General features: G+C 33.2%; 1 long non-coding RNA gene across 1 annotated transcript; it reads left to right on the forward strand.

Moving 5' to 3' along the window:
* Positions 1-346: 346 nt before the first annotated feature.
* On the forward strand, positions 347-11,720 carry LOC132732340 (uncharacterized). The gene is made up of 5 exons (XR_009626013.1): positions 347-5,213; positions 7,341-7,475; positions 9,371-9,440; positions 10,141-10,239; positions 10,481-11,720. It is a non-coding gene; the product is annotated as an uncharacterized LOC132732340 (long non-coding RNA).
* Positions 11,721-15,394: the final 3,674 nt, after the last annotated feature.

The raw sequence follows: 15,394 nt of genomic DNA on the forward strand, positions 1-15,394 counted from the left end.
ATAATGTGTTGGATCAGGAAAATACAGCCATCTTAACTACCTGTGACACTTTAGTAGCACATAGAAAGTTTTATAATAATGCTGCATGATCATATCCGATGTTAAAAAGTTCTTAATTTACCAACATTACCTTGTTTGAATGCTGTGCTCTATTTAAGCTGGTACAAGAGGAAGTTGATAGTATCTTTTTAATACCACTGCCATCAACAAACCTTAGTCTGCAACATTTTCAATTCTGTTGTGTTGGGCAATTTCTATTATTTACTAAACCTCTAAGTCTAGTAGATTGTGGATATTTTGCAGCTCACAGGCAGCAATCGGATGTCAAATAAACACACACATGGATTCAATCTTTATTTGAAATCAGGTAAAAATGTCAACAATATTTGACAGCAAAATCATACAAATTATAACAACATAAAACCCTATTAACAACAATGTCCAGCATTCATGCAAGCTGTATATAGTTAACAATTAGTACTAGAATATCTTTAAAAGTATTAGTAATACTGACATTCTTATAAGCATGTGAAATCTAGGCTTATTTTTAGAGCATCAAGTTGGAAGAATAGTGTCAGTCAATTACTACATTACAAATGGAATAAACAAGACTAAGCCGAGGAATAAAGATCTTCAATAAGCTACTTTAAGGACAGTTGGTGGTTTCTAACTTGGGTGCTGCCCTTGCCTTAAATTATATTCACAAGCGCAAGGTCTTGCTTCACTTATACATCTAGAAAGTTGTCATGACTAAAAGTATCTATTTGACAAACAAGAGGGCCATGATGGCTCTAGATCGCTCACCTGACCCATCAAACAAGCATTCTGACCAAGTTTCAAGACAGGTGAGTCAAAAATGTGACCACTAGAGTGTTAACAAGGTTTCTCCATATTTGAGTAGTGTGACCTAGTTTTTCATCCGAGATGACCCATGTTCAAACTTGACCTAGAAATCATCAAAACAAACTTTCAGATCAATTTACAGGATATTTGGATCAAAACAGTAGCCACTAGAGTGTTAATAAGATTTTGCTATTTTTAGCTCTGGTGACCTAGTTTTTCATCCAAGATGACCCATGTTCGAACTCATCTGAGCAATGACCTAGAAAAGTATCCTGACCAAAATTGATGGTAATTGAGTCAAAAATGTGACCACTAGAATGTTAACAAGATTTTTCAACATTTGGGCAGTGTGACCTAGTTTTTGACCCCAGGTGACCCATATTCGATCTTGATCATTAAAACAAACTTTCATACCATTTTACAAGATATTTGCATCAAATCAGTAGCCTCTAGTGTTAACAAGATTTTTCTATTTTTAGCTCCTGTGACCTAGTTTTTCATTTCAGATGACCCATGTTCGAACTCATCCGAGCTATCACCTAGACAAGCATCCTGACCAAGTTTGATGATAATTGAGGCAAAAATGTGACCGCTAGAGTGATAACTAGATTTTTCTATTCTAAGCTCCTGTGACCTAGTTTTTCCATCCGAGATGACCCATGTTAGATCTCATCAGAGCAATCACCTAGACAAGCATCCTGACAAAGTTTGATGACATTTGAGTCAAAAATGTGACCACTAGAGTGTTAACAAGGTTTTTCTATTTCTAGCTCCTGTGACCTAGTTTTTCATCTGAGATGACCCATGTTCAAAGCTAATACCTAGAAAAGCATCCTGACCAAGTTTGATGATGGTTCAGTCAAAAATGTGACCGCTAGAGTTTTAACAAGGTTTTTCTATTTTTAGCTCCGGTGACCTAGTTTTTCATTCAGGATGACCCACATTCGAACTCATCCGAGCTATCACCTAGACAAGCATCCTGACTAAGTTTGATGATGATTGAGGCAAAAATGTGACCACTAGAGTGTTAACAAAGTTTTTTTATTTTTAGCTCCAGTGACCTAGATTTTCATCCGAGATGACCCATGTTCAAACTCATACGAGCTATCACCTAGACAAGCATCCTGACCAAATTTGATGATAATTGAGGCAAAAATGTGACCCCTAGAATGTTAACAAGGTTTTTGTGTCGCCTTGAAAAAGGTGACATATAGGGGTTACTTTTGTCGGCAGCGTCGTTGTCGGCGTCGGTGTCCTTGTCGGTGTCCTTAAGCTTGTCCAGAGCATAAGTCAGTCATTATAAGTCAAATTGACTTCAAACTTCGTATGCATGATTCCTGCAATGACCCGAAGTGCAGTGCATAAGAACCGGTACTCTGCACTTCTTATTTTTTGAGTTATTGCCCTTTGTTAATTTTCATACTTTATTTTTGTCCGGACCATTTCTCCTAAAGTATAAAATCTATGGACTTGATAGGATGATAGATCTCATTAAGAAGAAGTGCAGTGCATAAGAACTGGCACTCTGCATTTCTTATTTTTTGAGTTATTGCCCTTTGTTAATTTTCATTCTTTATTTTTGTCCAGGCCATTTCTCCTAAAGTATAAAAGCTATGGACATGAAACTTCATAGGATGCTGGATCTCATTAAGAAGAAGTGCAGTGCACAAGAACTGGTACTCTGCATTTCTTTTTTTTTGAGTTATTGCCCTTTGTTAATTTTCATACTTTATTTTTGTCCAGGCCATTTCTCCTAAAGTATAAAAGCTATGGACATGAAACTTCATAGGATGATAGATCTCATTAAGAAGAAGTGCAGTGCCCAAGAACTGGTACCCTGCATTTCTTGTTTTTTGAGTTATTGGCCTTGTAAATTTTCAAACTTTATTTTTATCAAGGCCATTTCTCATAAACTATAAAAGCTTTAGACTTGAAAATTAATAGGGTGATAGATCTTATTGATAAGAAGTGCAGTGCACAGAAACTGCTGCTCTGCATTTCTTATTTTTTGATTTATTGCCCTTTGTTGATTTTCAAATTTCATTTTTGTCCTGGCCATCCTAAACTATATTGTTCACAAGGCGACACATCCGACTCGCGGAGTTCTAGTTCTGTTTTTTGCTCCTGTGACTTACTTTTTCATCTGAGATGACCCATGTTCGAACTCATCCGAACTATCAACTAGAGAAGCATCCTGACAAAGTTTGATGATGATTGAGGCAAAAATGTGACTGCTAGAGTGTTAATGAACAAGTGTGGACGGACAACGGACATTCAACAATCCTAAATGCTCACCCTGAGCAACCTCAGGTGAGCTAAAAAAAACCTTTGAACATCATTTCCTACTGAAATAGTTGATGGATGATCACCAAACTTTGTCTGTAGCATTCTTAGGTAGTCTTTTATTAAGTTTGCTCATATTAAGTTGATTGTCCCGTTTAAGCTAAAGCTTAAATGCCCCATGGCATTTACTAAAGATATTCTATGCTCAAATCTAATACTAGAAAATATTGACAATGAATAATTTCCAACAATGAAAAACAGTTATTTCATGGCCCTCTTGTTCAATATTGGTTTTTTACGGGTTATAAGTTTGATAAATAGGTTGGGTTATCTTACTTCTTAATCGTAGTTCTATACATAATTATTGATTTTAGTATTGATTTTAAGAAATCAATACATACTTATGCCATAAATTTGAAAAGATCTCAATGATTTTAAATAACCGAATTGTTCCTTTATATACATAAAAAGCAGTTATAAGTTAAATGAGTATTTATATATTTAAGATCTTATTTTTGAATGAGTTAATTCAGTTACAGAAGAGGAAAAGAAAAATATATGGATAATTCTTGTAAAATAATAAAGACTATGTTACTGAAAAAAAAAGGATTAAGTTTAAGACTAAATAAATAAAAACATAAATAAGTACAATAAAAAATATGACAAAATGGGAAGATCATTGAGTAAGGATTTTTGTGAGAACCTCTATGATCATGGATAAAAAAAGAGAGGAAATTTCGAACAAAATTATTTTGATGTCTATCACACTTTTATATGGAGGATAACTTGAAAAGTATTGATGGAATTTGATAGTGACCAGTGAAAGGAAGTGCAGTGTCACAGAACCATTACTCTACCTAGCTTAATTTTTAATTGAATTATGCCTGTTCAGAGTATAACTTCTAAATTATCAAATCAATGATATTTCATTGGAACTTCACACATATATTAAGAGTGAAGTGTTAACACATCATAATTCTACAGAGATTATTTTTTAAATATCTAAAGTATTGTAGGAATTTGGTCAACACTTCATATAGTTATAGAAGTGCAGCATCATAGAACCATAATTTTCACTTGTTTAAATTAAGAATCATACATTTTACAAACAATATTTAGAAATGTCAAAAAATGCTTGTCCAGAGGCTACTTTCTAAATTCACCCATTTGTAAAAAATGTGAGAAGTGCAGTACTATACATACTAAGTTTTTAAATAACCTTCCTTATAATATTTAATGATTTTCCTGAGAATAATTTTTTAGTCTTGAAACTTCACACAATGAGAATGACCAGTGAAAGGAAGTGAAGAGTTGAAGGACCAAATTTCTACCTCGCTTATTTTTTAATTATCTCCCTTTATGATACTTTAAAATGTTAACTAATGCCTATCTTGAGTATATTATCTAGACTGTCAGTTATATCTCTCTGAAACTTCACTGTTATAGGAACAATATAACTTATTATTTTTATTATCTCCCTTTACAATTTATAATGCTTGACTGGGGAATAACTGAAAAAAGTATTGGAATAATCTTATTAACACATCACAGAGTTATACAGAAAGTGCAATGTGAATTCACTGCCTTCAGCAATATTCTTGTATAAGAAATCATAATGGAACAAGAGTGATTAAAAAAGTTCTGTTTAGAAGGCACATCAAAGCAAAAAAGTATGCGCATATGGTACACTTTCTACATCAAGTTTTATGTTGATGTCAAATAACTTACTCAAATTCAGTTTATGAAACTGTCTTGCAGTAAAAACTTAAGAACTGGTACATAAAACAATATTCTTTAAAGAACTATGCTTCACATGTCTGAAACACTTTATAACACTTTATACATATAACAAGATGTGGTAGTAAAACATAAATGCTTCAGTCTTGTACTTAATAATAAGTCATAGTGAAAAAGCCTGACTATTGAAAATGACCTCAAAATCAGTCAAGTTCTTCTTCAAAAGTTCTATGTGTCCAAGTAGGAGGGATTCATTCTTTAAAATGATGGAAGTGTTCAAAGATGTCAGCAGACAACAAAAAAGCAAGATGCTCTTGGCTTATCTATATATGAAGGAACATAAAAGCAAAGTAAGTAGATAATGCAGAATATCTACTATTAGGAATAGCAAAAACAAAGTCCAGACAGTTCTTTATCAAATCTGATTGAAAAAAGTGTCTAGAATAAAACAGATCATTGATACCATAATATTACACTTCTTTTCAAGGTAGTGTATATGATCTGCACTTATTTAAAACATAATATAAGCAAATAATGACCAAAATTCCTGTTTATACTGCATTTTAAAATTCAAAGACCATGGTAGTTTGCACATTTGAAACATTAGCTGCTAGAACTTGTAAATAGAATACAAAGTGTCCTTATGAACCACTAAAATACTACCTAAAGTGGGAGGGACAGAATAATTCTCACTGCTTTATAGTTAAACAATATCCTGGGTAATATACAAGTTAGTAAAGCGGTAAGTTTTATTTAAAAAAAAAAAAAAAGGTCTTGGGGGGAAATAGCTGAAATTTATTATCCCAAAGACAACATCTTTATTAGCTTTAAGGAATTTTCAGAGTTCATAAATTGACATAATTCAGTTAAAATCCAGGTCAGTTTTATAGGCCTTAGGCAGTTATGATCCCAAAGACATGTAGTTTTAAGTGAATAAGTTCAGTAGTTTTGCAGATTGATGATGCATACAAAATATTAACCTTAACTAGGAGTTTTGCTTTTTAAAAAAGCGCCATAGTTCAGACAAAGTCCACACTAGAGTTATGGCCCTTGGACAATGACCTCCAATTATGAAACCCATAAGTGAAGTCACCTGCAAATATCTTTAGAGGTAAATGACATATTGTACATACAACACCCGAGTGAGAAAGGTAGCCTCACTATCAGTTATAAAATTCTAGCTAAAAATCTACGTGCTAGACTTCATATCTGCAGATGAGCACTATGAGAGGTTCTCTATGATGGCTGGATTGAAATCACTTTCCCATTATTGCTGAAGGTTTGAATCTTCCAGACTTTGAATTCTGCCACCAAACTAACTTACTAATGGTTGTTGGTTGTCTTGTAATGTCAATTAAATAAAGCATGGAGGGCAGCTTGTTCGTAATTCGTAATCAGTAAAGCTTGATCTTCACAAATTGAATTTTACAGTATTGATCTGTTTTAATAAAAACAACGGTCTACAAAGGTATAACTAAACAATGACGGTAAATATGACAAGTCATTCAAGTTGTTTTTTTGCCGTCCGTGCTAAATAATAAGTTATTGACTTATATTATAAGTGCCGAAACATGAATCTTTGGAATACCAATAAACCATATAACATTTAAAACGATTACGATTTAAAAAATTTCAACTATTGCCAAACTGAAAAGAAATACAGATCACGTTTTGTTATGCGCTATTAAAACATGTACCGCACTGAATTTGACGTCATGTACCCATAATGCAGTGTTGTACAACTTCCTTTAAAATCATGAATAAAGTCGGCGAGGGACACATTTACAACACCAGGTCAAGTTTAAAAAGTTTTTATTGGCTACTAGTTTCGAGTAATACAATACTCTTCACCAGGCTTAAAAAATATCAAATTCTAACTACTGAAGTACTGTTGCTAATAATAGATATAGTTTTGGCATTATTCCAACGAGCTTATCATTAAGTATATCATGTATATTGTTTGAATAAAAAGGATCACAAGTTAATTATGCTTTGTTTAATAACCCATTAATCTGTCCAATGTTTATAATGAGTTCGTTTGTTTCACTAAACATACCATACTCGTCTTGGCAAACCGTTTCTGTACTAGACGATGAGGAGGGTTCCTCAAAATTTGTAGTTTGAAGAATACCTGTGTTGTCCTTACTAATTTGAGTGTCTAAGAAATTAGCTTCCTTGGGATTGATATCATAAATAAACTTAATTGACTCATGAAACTTCCTTTTAAATAAAAAGTGATAATTAGCCTGTCAAAATACAATAAACCTTTAAGAAAAAACAAATAATACATACATGTATTAATGTAAAATAAGAACTATGCATTTCAATAAAAAAGTCAATTTTGTACATGCAATTCCTTATGAATCTCTTGAAATACAACATTTAGTTTCATAAAACAGGCTTCCCCACCCACATATACATCTGCCAAAAAAAAATTCTGATAATTTCCTTACAAATAAACTTACTATATTTTCCAGAATGGGTAAAATTAAAGTTTGGAATGTAAGACCAGGCATGCAGGTGACTTGTAGCCATTGCAGTAAATGCCTTAACCTTCTTGTAGAGTTGAAACATGGACATCTATTCTGTGGAATATGTTACCTTAATAAAGGGTAAGCTACATTCATAACTAAATAGATGTACTTTTTTTTTATTTAGCAGCAATGGAAAAATAATGAATATAACACATCAAAACATAAATATCAAACTGACAAATGCCACCCAAAACCCCTCTTCGCAGGGTCCAATAGAGGAACAATGACCTTTGATTAACAACAAACATATGCTTACTAAAAAATCGTTGTTTCAAAAATATAGAAACATTTACATATTTTCATATCCTCAGTGATCAATTATTTCAAAAAGCATTCATTAATAAATGACAAAGAAATGACCAAACACAACCATCAATGTAATATTTAACATCCAAGTATATTCCACACCACTCTAGATATCAACCTAAGGTTTGCATGTAACAATTTTTCCAAATGTTACACATAAGAGTTAGTATGCTGTCTAATAAAATCTATTCCATGAATGACAGAATAGTTAACTGGAGATGACAACCAATGTACTTTTATGAAACTAGACCTTGTATGTCCGAGTACAACCTTGATTTCTAAGCTACAAGCATAATCTCACTCATCACAAATTGTTTTAAAATAAATATTTAAGCCAAGTTATTACATTTAGACATTCAAGTACATAGAGGATATTCAAGTTATTTCTATAAATACATGATTTATTTTCATCGAGTGGTATGAAAATAAATATTTCATGAGTGGCGGTAGCCACGAGTGAAATATGGTAATTTTCATGCCACAAGATGAAAATAAATCATGTATTTATAGAAAAAAACTTGAATTTTCTGTTTATTATATACATTTTTCTCTTTCTGGACATCAAAATTTGAAAGACTTTCCCTTCAATTTTGATTACTGGCAGAATTTAAAAGAAAGTAGTCCTGCAAGACACCAGTGAAAATACGGAAAATATGTTTCACTGCAGTGAGAAATAAATTTTTACAGTGAAAATACAGAAAATGAAAATACACATTTTATTTCATCAATATTTCTCATTATTATATAATCTATAAATAGCTTTGAAATGCCTTTCCCTGATTGGCTAACAAGCAACTTTTTGTAAAAAATAACAGGTCAATATCAGAGTATATTCACTGTTTTTTTTCCTAAAAATAGATTTTCAGAGTATATTCACTGGTTTTTCTTCTAAAAATAGACTTTCTGGAAATCCTAAAAGAACGCGAGACTTTGGCGTGACGTCACGCCAAGTTTGTTTGTTATTTATTCTGAAGAAACGTTGAGTTGGGTGTACATAAGAGTCAAATTAGTCTTTATTTTAGTTACTGTTTTTCATTTTTTAAGAAAAATAGGGATTAGCATGCCAATGGAAAGGTCCAAATTATGGAAAAGTAGACAAGCTGAAAAATAATGATTTCCGTCGTATGCAATGGCAGATGTGATAAGCCATATAAAAGCTATTTATAGATTATATAATAAAACAGATATGTACTTTTTAGCTGTTGAATATGATGTGATATGTACTGAAAAATTAATATTGACCTCGGCTATCGCCTCGGTCAATATTAATTTTTTCAATACATATCACATCATATTCAACAGCTAAAAAGTCCATATTTGTATAATATTTCATTTAAAAGTATATAATAAAAACTGACCTTTGGGCTGCCGAACTAAATTTTTTTCACTATATGTCATCATAATAACCAGCATATTTATGTATATTTTTTTTTAAAGTCTGTTCATTTATAAAAAAGCTATTCACAAACAAAGACTATAATGTTTGATGTACAAGTGTGACCTTAGTTTTTGAACTAGAGACCTAACTCCTATGCACAACACTTTTTTTTAACAAAAATGTAAACCTCATGATACTGCTTTCCTAGACATTTAAAAGTTTAATATTAGTCTACATCAACATTTGTAAAATTTTGCTTATATTGTAGTTTCAACATTTTGTATTATAGAAACAATAAATCATTTTGCTGGCGGTGTATAAAAGAAGGAATTGAAGAATCAGAAGATTGTAGCAAGCAGGTAATAGCTATTTTAAAACATGTTTTATGTCAGAAAGCACATAACATGACCCTATGTTACATCAAAAGAAATTAATTAAAATCAATTAAAAGAAGCATGAAATAAAAAAAAAAAATTGTTTGTTTACATTACATTATGAGCACCATTGAACTGTTCCATCTTAACCTGTAGCATCAACCAAACTGTCCAAACTGCAATATTTTCTTTCATATCTGATCAAAATTTAATTTATTTTAACTATTTCAAGCACAACAACCTTGTAAATGCACAAACATATGAGCCGTGCCATGACAAAACCAACATAATGGGTTTGCGCCCATCATGGATCCAGACCAGCCTGCGCATCCGCACAGTCTGATCAGGATCCATGCTGTTCGCTAACAGTTTCTCTACTTGTTATAGGGTTTGTAAGCGAACAGCATGGATCCTATCAGACTGCGCGGATGCGCAAGCTGGTCTGGATCCATGCTGGTCGCAAACCCATTATGTTGGTTTTGTCATGGCACCGCTCAATTATATATTTCTTATTATTTAGTAAAAACTAAACAGGAGTTATTCATAGTTTGTAGAGCTTTTTACATTTTGAAAAAAAACACACACAAAGAACAGCAGTTTCAGTAATGTGTTGTTTTGTTCTGTAACTATCACAGACTGCAATAATGTTGCTCTTCTAACCAGTTTATTTATGTATCATTTTCAGGTCATTAGCAAAAGAAATAGAGGAGCTGAGATGGATCTGCTCAAAATGCCTGCCCAATGTATGAAGTGTAAGAAGAAAGGAACCTACGGGGAAATTGAGGTTATTAATAGTCTGATAATCTAGTTTCATATCAAAACCTATTTGCAACAGCAAAGAGATTAAGGAAAATTTATGTAGAATATCCAGCGTACAATTTTAAATACAGTTTTGATAAAGGTATCATTCATATACATGTACTGTGAAATCAGGCATGCACGCACACACAAACACAATATTCCTTATTATTAATATTTCGCTAAGGTGATTTTTTTTTTTCATAAGACCACTCTATATTTTTCAGATGCACATAGATTCCTGCCCAGAAACAACTTGCTGTAGGTGTGTGATCCAGTAAAGAACTGTGTACCAGTAAAATAATCATCCATTATTTCCATATTTCATAATTTGAGAATGTTGACATGAGTATAAAACAGGAAATCTGGATCAACAAAAACAGCAATAAAAAGAAGATATGACAAAATTGTATAAGTCAATAATTTCTTGGAACTTTTAAGATCAGATGAAGTTGTGAAAAAGTTATAAAATAATGTTAAGAGTGTATGAGATTTAGTAACATTTTATTTTTAGTAACATTTACAAATTTTTCTATCCGGTTTAAGTGATCATGAGAAGTTGAATATCACTTACTGTAGGTTATCAATATTACTTAATCCTAAATCTATCTCTTTTTAAAGGACCGTTTCAAGTAATGTGATTCCTATATTAAATGTGCCATATTTTCTTTTTTATAAACAAATACTAATGATCATAATTATGTATACTACGTTCTATATAAAAAATAGAACTCAATTTTCTTTCATTGTTTTTAGTTGACTTATAGAATAAACATAATAATGCAATAATGAAACTTACAATGAAACAGTTCCTGAATTAAAAGTTTTGTGTTCACCATGTCTTAGTGTTCCCTGTATGAACATAAAGATAAATAAAATATGTGATCCTGCACATACTTTTTAACACCTTTCTTGTGTATAATAATATTATCTACCTGCATGTTTTCCATATGTTCCATAAAGGTTTGAAGAGCTTCCTGCAAGAAATTTTTATGCTGTTCTAATTAACTTTCTCCTTGCCTTTTCCCTTTCTTGTGATGACCTATTTGATAACAAATGTTATTGAAATTGATCAGTGCACATTCCAAGTCAATAAAATAACTATTTCATTTAACTTTCAGGTATTCATCTCACCAACCAATTTATTCATTTGAACATACATTAATATTTGTAGTTTAAAAAAATAATGTTTCAAGTTTGAAAGAGAATAATTCCAAAATATCTAAATGAAAGAAATAAGTTTGCATATTTTCTTTATGTTCTCTGGAAATCATTGCTTAACACAGTGGATCTTCGGTAAGTCGAAGTGGAATGGACTTGTGTAAAACCTTAGACACATTAGGACTTTGTCTCATAAATCAGCTTTAATTTAGTGACAAAAGTTCAAGCCGGTCAAGTTTTACAAGTTAGTTACAAAAGGCGTAACAAAGGGAAAGGACGATAACTAAACCAGCTTATACTAAATACGAGGGTTGTTCGGGAAGTTCTGAGAATTGTTTTATAGCACACGTTGTACATAGTCGGGATAGCGTAAATATAAATATATACGCATTTATTTCAATATATACTGTACAGTATCTGAAAATATCATCATCATACACACAGAAACTAAAACATAATAAAAATAGTAAATAACCATATAACAAACACCCGGAGCACGCCGACGTCATTTGCAACGTTATGCGACGTTAAAGTCCATCGATCGTCGCACCTTTTCAACGTAGTCACCTGCAATTTCGATGCATTTCCTGTGTCGGCTGATCCACTTATTGTATGTTTTCACGTACTAGCTATCGGTAAAGGACGAGACTATAGCTTGCTTATGCTTAGTCCAACTAATTAGACTTGTCAAAGAGACACCGAGATAATTTTGGACGGGCGCTGTTTGACAGTACCTAATAAAAAAAAGTCTGTAAAATGGGTCAAACATTTCACGCCAAATTAATTAGGCTAGACGTCATGTTGTTTACTTAGTGGCTCTGGGCAACAACTTTAAAACAATGTTGATCCGTTGAGAATTTAAATAACGTTATGATATTTTCAGGAAATGACGTCATGACGTTCCGCTGCTGACCAGCGTTTTCGCGCATTTTTTACGTTATCAAAATTACGAAATATTATTAGTGTAGCGCGTTATACCTTTCTTTAGATTCGGACTGCTCCGGTGCGGCGTTATAGTGTTGCTATGGTTACTGCTATTTCCGGCTATTGTTGTCTGATTCTATTCAGTTTTTAGGAATAGTTCCGTGATATGCTAATCTTAGTATGTGCAAAATATTACGTCTTAGAAACAAAAAATATAGGATATATGACAAAATTCCCAGAATTTCCCGAACAACCCTCGTATAACCCATGTAACCACATGACACCAGGTCGCAAAAGTTTTCAAACAAAAATAATTACAACAATTTGAAAGATAACAATTAAAGCGCTTTTTTTCCAAACATGTATGCATACAAAGGCTGTTAGAACACACAGCTGTGTAAATAACATGTCACACAAGTTAATCAGAAATCATCTTCACTGCAGGTAAAGGTGTAAAATATTGAAGGTGTCAAAATAATCAAAGGACTGTAGTGTTGTTAAGTAATAGAAAGAGCACCGAAACACGAGGTTTATCTGATTTGTACGAGGGGGCGCCTAGCCCCCGAGTATTAATCAGATTACCGAGTGTTTTTTGGTCTGTTCTTTCTCTTTTGTATCATAGTCAAACATAAAAAACACGTTCCCTGTTGTCACAATATGAAACCCCGGCAAAAATGAACCAATGAACGAACATCTGAATATGATATTTATGTCGCTTTCCCTTTCTCTGCCGTCACAATATGTAAAACCCCAGCAAAAAAATGAGCCAATGAAATGGCCCATGCTCTGGAGTGCGGGTAACTAATACCCGCACTCCAGTTAACGCACGGTGCATGTATATGTATGCGATTTAACCCTGACACATTTTCAACAGAAAGGTCTCCGAACTATGATACAAGCTCCGCCTACTTGACTCTGAGAACTCTCTCTCAGAGCCCTCTTTGATAGACACTTTACATTATACATGCAATATAGCAAGACCTCTGTGAGTACTTCTGTAAATAAATATTAAAATAGTTTATTATAATTGAGTTTTCATACAGTACAATGGCGACGAGGATTAAAAAGAAAATAAATGGATTTTATATAAGTAAAAATTTTTACAGGAATTAATCAAATACAGTGAACACTGGATAATTTACGCTTGTTGGATTTAAAGTTTAAGACACTTTATCTGGATTTTTATTTTGGGCAACTTATGTCCTTATCAATAACACTGATACAGTGACAACATGGCTCAAGGATTACCAGTTTTTCCAGCATTTAGTGTAAATCAACCAGGCGTTGACACAAGATGGAGGAAATGGTCAGGTCGATTCGAAAACTTAATAATTGGCATGGACATTTAAAGACAAAAAAACGTCAGAGAGCCTTATTGCTACACTATGCAGGGAGAGAAGTAAATGACATCTTTGACGTACTGCAGAATACAGGGGATGACTACGAAACAGCAAAAAATAAAGCTAACAGAGTACTTTGTCCCCAAGACAAAACACAGAATTTGAGATATATAAATTTAGACAGGCAAAACAGGAATCTAATGAAAACATTGATAGATTCCATACACGTTTAAGACAAAAAAGTATAAACTGTGAATTTTACGGAAAAAAGGACAAAGAAATTAAGTCACAAATCATTCAAGGATGCACCTCAACTCGACTGCGTCGCAAAAGCACTACGCCGATGACCTGACATTAGACAAGTCTCATCAAAGAAGCAAGGGCACTAGAACTATCAGATCAAACAAGCATCTGAAATTGAAGGTCAAGCAAAATATGACGTCGTTAATGCTATGAAATCACGACAAAGGAAAAATCAAAAGGCGCAAAAAGAAAGACGCAGACACATCATAAAGGGGAATCAATATGCAGATACTGTGGAATATGAATATCCTCACAAATCAGGAAAATGCCCAGCCAGTGGAAAAACATGTACATTTTGCTCTAAGAAAAAATCATTTTGAAGCAGTATGCTTGTCAAAGAAAACGGGAAAATATGTTCACATACAAACTTCATGATAGCTCACAAGTGAAAGTGACAAGACAAAGAAAGCGAGGATGAAAATGAAATATATGGACTATCTGTCAATTACATGCAATTACAAAGACCAAGGCTGAAAGTGCATATCAACGGCTTGTAAAATTAAAGCATTAATTTTTGATACAGGATCATCACCAATAAATGTAATTGGACGAAAACACGTACTCAAGCTTCAAATTAAAGTTCATCTCAGATGAGCCAGAGAGCACACACCAAGGTCTATGCATATTGGTGCTAGTAAAGTCCACACGCCTGTTTATTAGGCAAGCTTCCAAGCACAAATTGAATCTAAAAAAACAAAATAACAACAGCTCCAGTATATGTGACAAAGGGCACCAGCGGGTAATCTTTCTCTCTTATCAGACATCTGTTGACCTCAATATCATTCCAGAAATAAACACAGTCACAGACAGCAAGGTCGATGAACTCTGCAAAAAAGTACCAAACGTCGTGTTCACAGCTATATCAAGGGAGGAAAAGAAAGCAACAAAAGTCAAACTATATGTGGATAAAAATGTTCAACCCTGTTACACGCAACCACATAGACGAATACCTTTTCCACTTAAGACATCAAGTTGAAAATTCAGCTTCCAGAGGCTTGAGGAGACCTAGATATCATTGAAAAAGTATGAGGGGTCCCACAGACTAGGTATCACCCATTGTGAGTAGCTCCCAAAACCAAAAACCAAACCAAATAAGGATATTTGTCGACATGAAGGCCACAAGAACTCATATTATTCCAACAATTGATGACATGATTGTGGACTGTAAGTGGTGCCGAAAGTTTTCTCTAAACTTAGCATTTAAATCATGGAATATCACCAATTAGAACTGTCAGAGGAATCACGCAACAATACAACATATTTACAACACATGTTGGATTAAGACGATATAAACGCCTCAGTTTCGGAATTAATAGTGGCAGCAGAAATATTCCAAAATGCTTTAAAATATGATAAAAAGATCGACAAGGAAAGGCGGCATTCAATGAACGCAGCCCCCATCCGACCCAGCAA

The sequence above is a fragment of the Ruditapes philippinarum genome, unplaced genomic scaffold, assembly GCF_026571515.1.
Source record: "Ruditapes philippinarum isolate M1 unplaced genomic scaffold, ASM2657151v2 ctg5416_1_1_1_1, whole genome shotgun sequence".
Lineage (NCBI taxonomy): Eukaryota > Metazoa > Mollusca > Bivalvia > Venerida > Veneridae > Ruditapes > Ruditapes philippinarum.